The sequence below is a fragment of the Mustelus asterias genome, chromosome 13 (assembly GCF_964213995.1).
Source record: "Mustelus asterias chromosome 13, sMusAst1.hap1.1, whole genome shotgun sequence".
Taxonomy (NCBI): Eukaryota; Metazoa; Chordata; class Chondrichthyes; order Carcharhiniformes; family Triakidae; genus Mustelus; species Mustelus asterias.
The window spans coordinates 91516877-91528504 of NC_135813.1; positions in this window are offsets into that span (position 1 = coordinate 91516877).

Sequence of the window (11628 nt, forward strand, 5' to 3'; positions counted from 1 at the left end):
TGAATTGTCAGCGTCCAGCTGGGATATCCCCAAATTGTTACAAACCTGGGTGACTGGAACCTTGGGTCCGATTCTCCCATCGCGACGCGCTAATTTTTTGGCGCGTCGAGTTGGGAGATGCGCGTGTCGTTCATTTTGCAGGATTCGCGCATGCGTTCCTGACGCGTGCACGTCTCCCACAGTCGGAGAGCAGGCGCAGTAGAGACCACACTGGAAACTGGCGGGAAGGCCAGGTAAGTGATTTTAATCTATTTGTAATGTAATTTAAATGTCATTATCGGGACCGGTGCTAAATTCTCCCGGCCCGATAGCACCTCCCACCCCACCAGGAGTGTTTCACTCCAGCGGGGTTTAGGGTAGCTCCCCACTTTCAGGGAACGAGTGGGAGAACCCGGTGGAGTGAAGGGGGGGCAATCAGGGCCCCCCCAGGGGTTGGGCGGTGGGGGCAGGGTTGGTGCTGCCTGGGCATGGGCACCCTGGCAGTGCCAGCCTGTGCCCCCGGCAAAGTGCCCATGCCTAGGGGGCACCTTGGCACAGCCCATCAGGCATCGGGCACTGCCAAGGGGGCAGAGCCTACTGTGGGCAGGGCTTAGAGATGATCGGTGGGGGTGGGGTGTCCCGCTGCCACTCTGCATGGTGATCGGTCAGGGCTGGAGGGAGGCCAGTGATCCGGGCAGGGGGGGGTGGTCAGCCGAGGCGGTCTGCCTCCTGGGAGGGTCTACCTCCCTTGGGGTGGCGTCTGCCTCATGTGGGGGGGGTTTGCCGGGGTGGGGGGGTGTCTGCTGGGGTGCGAGGGGTGGTGGGGGATCGTCACTGCTTGGAGGGGGGAGCTGGAGATAGGGGTGCCCCAGGACAGGGGTGGGGTGGGGAGAGGGGTCAGGGCTGGCCCGGGAATTCTCGTGGGGCCACGATCGGGCCGTGGGGAAGGGGCTGCGGGGGGTGGGAGCACTGCAGGGTCTCAGGCTGGCCAGCGATTGAGCTGGCCTGCAAACGGGAGTTTGACAGTACGGGGCCACTGCTCAGGCGCAGAGGCCCGGAACTGTCAGACTGTGGCGTGAATAGACCCCCCGCCCCCCCCAACCTCTTAATGATATTCACAATTGTGATCTCTGCATTGCACAGGGTGTGGGAGATTCGAGTCTGAACTCCCACTGAAAAAACAATCGTGATTTACACCATTCTTCCCGCCAATTCAGAATTTTATGGGGAGAATGGCCTCTGTTGTCTTTATTTAATCCACTCTCTGCTGGTATCATACAGAGGTTTAATCTAACAAGGTTTCCCTTGTCTCAGACACCTTTTCCAACCCAAGAGTTATGGTTAAAAAGGAGTCAACTTAACCAGGTTTTCTTGAGTAAAGAAAGTTTATTAACTACTAAAACGGTAAGGAGAAATGGTAAAACACATGCATCTATATTCATACGGGTTAGCTGTAAGAATTGAGTCCAATTGTGAATAAATATAAATAAAAAATAACAAGGAATAATCCTTGAGGTGCGAGGAGTAGATGGTGGCGCGTTGTGGCTGTGATGAGTGTATTCTTTAGAGTTGGCTTCTGCCGTTCAATAGTTCATTCTTCGGTTCAGGGGTTTTGTGGTTTGTTAGAGATATTTTTGTTCTTTTTCCAGCTGCGATCCATCTGTTGGCTGATTGACTTCCGCAGTTAGCGAGAGTTTTAGATGTTCCTGCAAAAGATAGTTACTTTGCAGGGGCCCTGACTTGGTCACTGTATCACCTTAAGTGTGGCAAATATTGGGCTGCACGCGCATACACACACACATGTGCACACACACACACATGCACACGCACACATGCACACGCACACATGCACATAACACAGCAGCAGGGAGGTCCAGGTTAGGCAGGCAGGCCCTGGGCAGCACTCTCAGCTAGATTTTAACCCCCTTCTTTGTATATGGACCAAGTGCTGGTAAATGGGATTAAACGTGCAAACTCCACACAGACAGTGACCCGAGGCCAGAATTGAACCCAGGTCCCTGGTGCTGTGAGGCAACAGTGCTAACCGCTGTGCCACCGTGCCATCCGTGATACTAGTCTTTCTTTTAATTATAATTTAAACACAAGGATAAGATTTTTCATTGTAGGTGTGTTAAATCTCTGAGACCTGAGGGATCTCCCCAAGAACTACACCACAGCCAGGCAGCAGGGAACACAGATCTTTAATTCAGTCTACTCGCTCCACACTCCAAACGTTGACTGCCCACTCAGAGCAGATCCCAACAGCTCACCCCACATCCCAGGTCAGCTTAGATTAAAGTGCATGATCAGCCACGATCATATTGAGTGGTGGTGCAGGCTCAAAGAGCTGAGCGGCCTACTCCTGCACCTATTTTCTATGTTCCCTTAAAGGTGCTATATATATAACCCAACATACACAACAAGGTGCTACTGTAGGTCAGTAATGCCAGTGTGATGGGTAATGGGTGGCACGGTGGCACAGTGGTTAGCATTGCTGCCTCACAGAGCCAGGAACCCAGGTTCAATTCCCGGCTTGAATCACTGCCTGTGCAGAGTCTGCACATTCTCCCCATGTCTGCGTGGGTTTCCTCCGGGTGCTCCGATTTCCTCCCACAGTCCGAAGGACATGCTGGTTAGGGTGCATTGGGCCGTGCTAAATTCTCCCTCAGTGTACCCGAACAGGCGCCGGAGTGTGGCGACTAGGGGATTTTCACAGTAACTTCATTGCAGTGTTAATGAAAGCCTTAGGGGATAGGGTGAGGGTTGTGGTCCTGGGTAAGATGCTCTGTCGGAGGGTCGGTGCAGGCTCAATGGGTTGAATGGCCTCCTTCTGCAATGTAGGGATTCCATGAAATCATAGAAATCATAGAAACCCTACAGTGCAGAAGGAGGCCATTCGGCCCATCGAGTCTGCACCGACCACAATCCCACCCAGGCCCGACCCCCACACATTTACCCGCTAATCCCTCTCACCTACGCATCTCAGGACTCTAAGGGGCAATTTTTAACCTGGCCAATCAACCTAACCCGCACATCTTTGGACTGTGGGAGGAAACCGGAGCACCCGGAGGAAACCCACGCAGACATGAGGAGAATGTGCAAACTCCACATAGACAGTGACCCAAGCCGGGGATCGAACACAGGTCCCTGGAGCTGTGAAGCAGCAGTGCTAACCACTGTGCTACCGTGCCGCCCTTTAGAAGAAAAATGATGCTGGAAATCTCAATCACAAAATGTTGGAAACACACAACAGGTTCATCAGGATCTGCAAAGAAAAGGAAAGTTCTGACGAAGCCCAATTTATCCCTTCCAGTCTCAAATACTGACAGAACTGCAGCGGTTTTCCAGCTCCTTCTTGTTTCCATTTCACTCCAGTAACATGTTTGCTTTCACAATAATACAGCGCCATCTAATGGTGAATAAAGTTAAATCCAACATTACAAGAATGATCCCTGGAATGAAGAGCTTGTCATATGAGGAACGTATGAGGACTCTGGGTCTGTACTCATTGGAGTTTAGAAGGATGAGGGGGGATCTTATTGAAACTTACAGGATACTGCAAAGCCTGGATAGAGTGGATGTGGAGAGGAAGTTTCCACTAGTAGGAAAAACTAGAACCAGAGGGCACAACCTCAGGCTAAAGGGATGATCCTTTAAAACAGAGATGCGGAGGAATACCTTCAGCCAGAGAGTGGTGAATCTGTGGAACTCTTTGCCGCAGAAGGCTGTGGAGGCCAGGTCATTGAGTGTCTTTAAGACAGAGATAGATAGGTTCTTGATTAATAAGGGGGTCAGGGGTTATGGGGAAAAGGCAGGAGAATGGGGATGAGAAAAGTATCAGCCATGATTGAATGGCGGAGCAGACTCGATGGGCCGAGTGGCCTAATTCTGCTCCTATGTCTTATGGTGGTAAACACAACAAAACCCTGTGTACAAATTACAAGATATCAAAATAATAGATAAGAAAGATGCATTTCAGGAACAAACTACCACAACCCATTGCCTCTGTCAAACCCCCATCTTCAGGACATTGAACTGTTATATAATTCCAGAACCTTCCCCATCCTGTATAGAAACACAATCTGTGAATCGACCCCTCTTTATGTGAAGAGCAATTTCCTGATGTCGTTCCTAAATTTTCCGCTCGCAATTTTGTTTGAAGTAATATTTTTCAAACTAATTTTTCTGTACTACCTACTATCAGACTCCCCACAACTCCAAAGCTCCTTCAACTGCACCTTCCAAGCCCAAAACCTCTGCCACCTAGAAGGACAATAGACACATGGGAACATTGCCAGCTGCAGTTCCCCTCCAAGTCCCACACCATCCTGACTTGGAACTCTTATCTCTTCATAGAGTTTCATAGAATCCCTACAGTGCAGAAGGAGGCCATTCGGCCCATTGACACTGCACCAACTCTCTGACTCTCCTCCCCACCCCCCCCCCCCCCACCCTATTCCAGTAATCTCACATATTCACTATGGCTGCTAATCCATCTATCCTACACATCTTGGGACACTAAAGGTTAATTTAACATGGCCAATTCACTGAACCTGCACATCTTTGGACTGTGAGAGGAAACCAGAGCACCTGGAGAAAACTCTAGCTTGATAGTCAACACCCTTTCCCAAAGGTAGGGGAGTCTAAAACTAGAGGGCATAGGTTTAAGGTGAGAGGAGAGAGATGCAAAAGGGGGGCAACTTTTTCAGAGTGTGGTGAGTGTCTGGAACAAGCTGCCAGAGGCAGTAGTAGAGGCAGGTACAATTTCGTCTTTTAAAAGCATTTAGACAGTTACATGAGTAAGATGGGTTAAGAGGGATATGGGCCAAATGCAGGCAATTGGGACTAGCTTAGTGGTTTAAAAAAAAGGGTGGCATGGACAAGTTGGGCCGAAGGGCCTGTTTCCATGTTGTAAACCTCTTTGATTCGATGACTCATGCAGACATGGTGAGAATGTCCAAACTCCTGAGGCTGGAATCAAACCCAGGTCCCTGGCGCTCGCTAATCCTTCATTGTTGCTGGATCAAAAGCCTGGAACTCCCTCTCTAACAGCACTGTGGGGCATACCTACTCCACAAGGGCTGCAAAGGTTCAAGAAGGTGGCTCATCAGTACTTTCTCACGGGCAATTAAGTATGGGCAACAACTGCTGGCCTTGCCATTGAGGCTCACATCCAATGAAAGAACAAAATAGATCACCTCTGAGATGCCGACTTTCAAGGTTGAAAAGCATGCAATGAGAAATCGTTACTCTGACCTCACAACATTAGGAATCAGTCTTACAGCTACTCTCTGTGACCACTCTTGTGGCTTGATGTCTCTTAAGAACTGGGCACTGTAATCAAGATGTGGTCCAACAGCAGCACTGTATAGTTCGATCGTGGTAGCCTCAGACTTGTACTCTGTGGTTTTTTGAATGTCACATCATATTTGTTCTGGTGATTGCTGCTGCAAGCAGTGATTGAGAGAGGAAAAGCTCAAAAGTAAACATATTAAGAGCTTTGAAGGAATATGAAAGAAAAATTAAGAGGATAGTAGGGGCGGCATGGTGGCACAGTGGTTAGCATTGCTGCCTCACAGTGCCAGGGGCCCGGCTTCGATTTCCAGCTTGGGTCACTGTCTGTGCGGAGGAGTCTGCACGTTCTCTCCGTGTCTGCGTGGGCTTCCTCCGGGTGCTCCTGTTTCCTCCCACAGTCCGAAAGACGTGCTGGTTAGGGTGCATTGGCTGTGCTAAATTCTCCCTCAGTGTACCCCAAAAGGCACCGGAGTGCGGCGACTAGGGGATTCTCACACAGTAACTTCATTGCAGTGTTAATGTAAACCTACTTGTGACACTAATAAATAAAAACTTTAAACTTGAGTAACACTGGCAAAGAATTTCTGATAAAGCTTGACTTGGAGGCTAGCAATGCAAGAGAGAGGTCGTTCATCAGATATCAAGCCTTTCCTTGTATCCTGTCCAAGTTTGTGAGAGAGAGTCTTTAATTGCATGCATTTTGTTTCACAACATTTATTTTATAAAGAAACTATCGCTTAAACAAATACTGCAGAACCAGAGAAGCATTGAAAAGTAAAATTAATATTTTGCACTTGAACTAATTTCATTTTTGATATGAAAAGAAATGGAGACTCAGGCTGATGCTTACAGCTGTGCTCATAGCATTTAATTATTCCATGCAATTATTCACATTTTCACAGCTCACTGTACAATATTTAAATTATTCACAAATTCTCCATGTTTTGTGAAGATGTGTTGACTTGGTAGACTCATTACTGAATTCACTGCGAATCCAATCAGCCTGTTTTGTGGAATTGACCTTGGCTTTCTTAAGAGTGAAAACCTGTGGTTGATCGCAATAAAGCCAGCTCCATAGCAGTTTACAGTTAATTTGCACTCAACTGCACACATTACCACATCTCTCAGGTACAGCTGCGATGCAATTGAAGATTTTCTTTGCTCGGGATGTTACTTGTATAATCCCAAGCCTAATGCAGCCCCCCACCCAATCTTTCTTGAGAGCACTGAATCCTTGCTAAGGTAGGTATCAGCAGACACTCTCCACGATTTCCCTAATTGGCTGAGATTCATGTGTTTTTATAATTCATTTATGGGACATGGGCGTCGCTGGCTGGCCAGCATTTATTGTCCATCCCTAGTTGCCCTTGGAGGGCAGTTGAGGGAACATTGCTGTGACTCTGGAGTCACACGTAGGCCAGACCGGTTAAGGATGGCAGATTTCCTTCACTAAAGGACATTAGTGAATCAGATGGGTTTTTCTGACAATCGACAATGGTTTCATGGTCATCAGTAGATTCTTAATTCCAGATATTTTTTATTGAATTTACGTTCCACCATCTGCTGTACTGAGGTTTGAGCCTGGGTGCCCAGAACATCAACTAAGTTCTGGAATAATAATCTAGCGATAATACCACTAGGCCAAGGCCTCGCCAAGGAAGCAGAGAGGATAGACAAGGGGCAAAGGAGAGGAATTGGGTGATCGTTATGGCTGAATCTGTTCTGGTCCTTATCCTTTGGACTGTAATAGAGAGAATGTAACCCAACCCACCTCCGACACTATCGTTATGAAAGCCCACCAGCGCCTCTACTTTCTCAGCAGACTAAGGAAATTTGGCATGTCAGCTACGACTCTCACCAAATTTTACAGATGCACCATAGAAAACATTCTTTCTGGTTGTATCACAGCTTGGTATGGCTCCTGCTCCGCCCAAGACTGCAAGAAACTACAATCCATCACGCAAACCAGCCTCCCATCTATTGACTCTGACTACATTTTCTGCTAACTCAAAAAAGCAGCCAGCATAATTAAGGACCCCATGCATCCTGGACATTCTCTCTTCCACCTTCTTCCGTCGGGAAAAAGATACAAAAGTCTGAGGTCACATACCAACGGATTCAAGGACAGCTTCTTCCCTGCTGCTGTCAGATTTTTGATGGACCTCCCTCACACTAAGTTGATCTTTCTCTACACCTCAGCTATGACTGTAACACTACACTCTGCACCCTCTCTTTTCCTTCTCTATGAACAGTATGCTTTGTCGGTACAGCGCGCAAGAAACAATACTTTTCACTGTATACGAATACTTGTGACAATAATAAATCAAATCAAACCAAAATTCCCCAATTCTACAACAATGTACATTTACATAGTAGCCTTAACATAATAAAACTTCCCAACCTGCTTCACAGGGACATTATCAAATATAATTTGACAACAAGTCACTTAAGGAGATATTAAGGCATGTGACCACAAGCTTAGTCAGAGAGGTAGGTCCTTAAGGAGCTTAAAGGAGGAGAGAAAGGTAGAGAGATGGAAAGGCTTAGGTTGGGAATTCCAAAGGTTAGGATTTGGGCAGCTGAAATCAATGTTGCCTATATTATAATTTAAAATTGAGGATGCATGAGTCAGAATTGGAGAGGGTAGAGATCTTCAAGGTTTGCAAGGCTTGAGGAGATTGCAGAGATAGAAAGGGACAAGGCATGGAAGAGCTTGAAAACAAGGATGAGAATTTTAAAATTGAGAAGTTGCCAAGACCCAGAGTCAGTAAAGTTCAGCAGGCACTGGAGCGATGGGTGAATGGGACTTGTTGTAAGTTATGAATCAGGCAGGAAAGTTTTGGATAAAAGCAAATTACTGCGGATGCTGGAATCTGAAATCAAAAGAGAAAATGCTGGAAAATCTCAGCAGGTCTGGCAGGTCTGTAAGGAGAGAAAAGAGCTGACGTTTCAGGTCCAAATGACCCTTTGTCAAAGTTTTGGATGAGCTAAGGTTCACAATAGGAGGTCAGTCAAAAGAGCATTGGAACAGGCAAGTCTGAGGGGAGAAGGCACAAAGGATTGTTTCAGCAGCAAGAAAGCTAAAGCAGGGGCAGTGATGGGTGGTGTTATGGAGGTGGAAGTTTTTTTTAAATTAAATCTGATTTATTAGTGTCATAAGTAGGCTTATATTAACACTGCAATGAAGTTACTGTGAAAATCCCCTAGTCACCACACTCTGGCACCTGTTCGGATACACTGAGCGAGGATTTAGCGTGGCCAATGCACCTAACCAGCACGTCTTTCGGACCGTGGAAGAAAACCGATGCGGACACGGGGAGAATTTGCAGACTCCACACAGACACGGGATCAGAGGTGAGCTGGCAAGTTGGATACAGAACTGGCTCGGACATAGAAGACAGAGGGTAACAGTGGAGGGGTGCATTTCTGAATGGAGGGCTCTGACAAGTGGTGTTCCTCAGGGATCAGTGCTGGGACCTTTGCTGTTTGTAATATATATAAATGATTTGGAGGAAAATGTAACTGGATTGATTAGTAAGTTTGCGGATGATACAAAGGTTGGTGGATTTGTGGATAGCGATGAAGACCATCAGAGGTTACAGCAGGATATAGATCAGTTGGAGACATGGGCGAAGAGATGGCAGATGGAGTTTAATCCGGACAAATGTGAGGTAATGCATTTTGGAAGGTCTAATACAGATAGGAAATATACAGTAAATGGCAGAATCCTTAAGAGTATTGATAAGCAAAGGGATCTGGGTGTACAGGTACACAGGTCACTGAAAGTGGCAACGCATCTGGAGAAGGTAGTCAAGAAGGCATACGGCATGCTTGCCTTCATCAGCCGGGGCATTGAGGTTAAAAATTGGCAAGTCATGTTGACGCTTTATAGAACCTTAGTGAGGCAGCACTTGGAATATAGTGTTCAATTCTGGTCGCCACACTACTAGAAGGATGTGGAGGCTTTGGAGAGGGTACAGAAAAGATTTACCAGGATGTTGCCAGGTATGGAGGGCATCAGCTATGAAGAGAGGTTGGAGAAACTTGGTTTGTTCTCAGTGGAACGACGGAGGTTGAGGGGAGACCTGATAGAAGTCTACAAGATTATGAGGGGCAACGACAGAGTGGATAGTCAAAATGTTCCAGTCACACATGCACAAAATGAACCACTCATATATATAAATAAACTAAACTGACTTTGAGACCATGGCAATTGAGGAAAGATAGTCATAGAATCCATACAGTGAAGAAGGAGGCCATTTGGTCCATTGAGTCTGCACCAACTCTCCGAAAAAACATCTTACCCACATCCACCCTATCCCCATAACCCTGCGCATTTACCATGGCTAATCCACCTAACCTACACATCTTTGGACACTAAGGGGAAATTTAGCATGCCCAATACATCTAACCTGCACATCTTTGGACTGTGGGAGGAAACCAGAGCACCCGGAGGAAACCCATGCAGACACGGGGAGACTGTTCAAACTCCACACAGTCATCCAAGGCTAAAATTGAACCTGGGTACCTGGTGTTGTGATGCAGCAGTGTCAACTAATGTGCCACAATGCCATGATGTTTCTGACCAGAGTTGACTTTTGCTTAGCATTTCTGTGCACTGACCAAAAAAGACTTTGGCTCTGCAAACACCTTCTTAGCACGCCCCTCCAAAATTGACAATCATGTAAATCCAAAGAGACATTTCATGGAATCATAGAATCCCTGCAGTGCAGAAGGAGGCCATTCAGCCCATCGAGCCTGCACCAGCAACAAACCTACCCAGGCACCATCCCCATAACCTCTCGTATTTACCCCACTAATCCCCCTGACACTAAGGTGCAATTTTAGCATGGCCAATCAACCTAACCTGTACGTACAATCATAGAATCCCTACAGTGCAGAAGGAGGCCATTCGGCCCTTTGAGTTGGCACCGACCACAATTCCATCCAGGCCCTATCCCTATAACCTTATGTATTTACCCCAGCTAATCCCCCTGACACTAAGGAACAATTTAGCATGACCAATCCACCTAACCCACATATCTTTGGACTGTGGGAGGAAACCGGCGTACCCAGAGGAAACCCGCACAGACACAGGGAGAATTTACAAACTCCACATAAACAGCGAACCCAAGCCAGGAATCGAACCTGGGTCCTTGGTGCTGTGAGGCAACAGTGCTAACCATTGTGCCACCATGCTGCCCATCTTCAGACTGAGGAAGGAAATCTAGAGGAAATTCACACAGACATGGAAGGAATGTGCAAACTCCACACAGACAGTGATCCAAGGCTGGAATCGAACCCGGGTCCCTGGCACTGTGAGGTAGCAGTGCTAACCACTGTGCCACCGTGCTGCCCACATTTATATATTAAAAAAATAGACTGTCAGAATCACAGCCAAAACTTAGTGTGCTCATGCCAGGGAGCTGACTGGCAACTTATACCCCAACATAAGTCTACACATTTAAAAGGAGGAATTGAAGGAAAAGATTATCAAAAAGAATTGGATTCTTTTCAACAAATTGTGGGGACAGCAGTAAGCTCAGGCATTGCCTGAAAAATTAACTTGAAGTGGAATTTAGTAGGCTCCATTTTACAGTCTATCGAGTGCTGTGTTTCTTGTCTACTTTACGCAGGATAACAATCTCAGCACTGGTAAACTGCATGTAGGGTTGGTTCATTTGAAGATATAATGCAGGATGGTTCAGCAGACAGATCTTTATTACAGATTCAGCAGCCATTACCCACAGCAACAGCACAGCTACAATTCGTAGCTACTGGTCGCATGATGCTTTGCATCCTGGTTACTTGCTCAGTTGAATATTCCTATAAAGTGATATCACAACATCGAGAACGAAATAAATAAAGCCCAAGTAGCAACAAAAAGTAAACTTGCACAAAATCATAATAATATTCAGCATAGTCAATGATTCACACGGATCTGTACGTTCTCCCCATGTCTGTGTGGGCTTCCTCTGGGTGCTCGGGTTTCCTCCCACAGTCCGAAAGATGTGCTGGTTAGGTGCATTGACCATGTTAAATTCTCCCTCAGTGAAGCCGAACAGGTGCTGGAGTGTGGTGACTAGGGGATTTTCACAGTAACTTCATTGCAGTGTTAATTTGATTTGATTTGATTTATTATTGTCACATGTATTAGTAGACAGTGAAAAGTATTGTTTCTTGTGCACTATACAGATAAAGCATACCATTCATAGAGAAGGAAATGAGAGAGTACAGAATGTAGTGTTACAATCATAGCTAGGGTGTAGAGAAAGATCAACTGAATGCGAGATAGGTCCATTCAAAAGTCCGACGGCAGCAGGGAAGAAGCTATTCTTGAGCTGGTTGGTACGT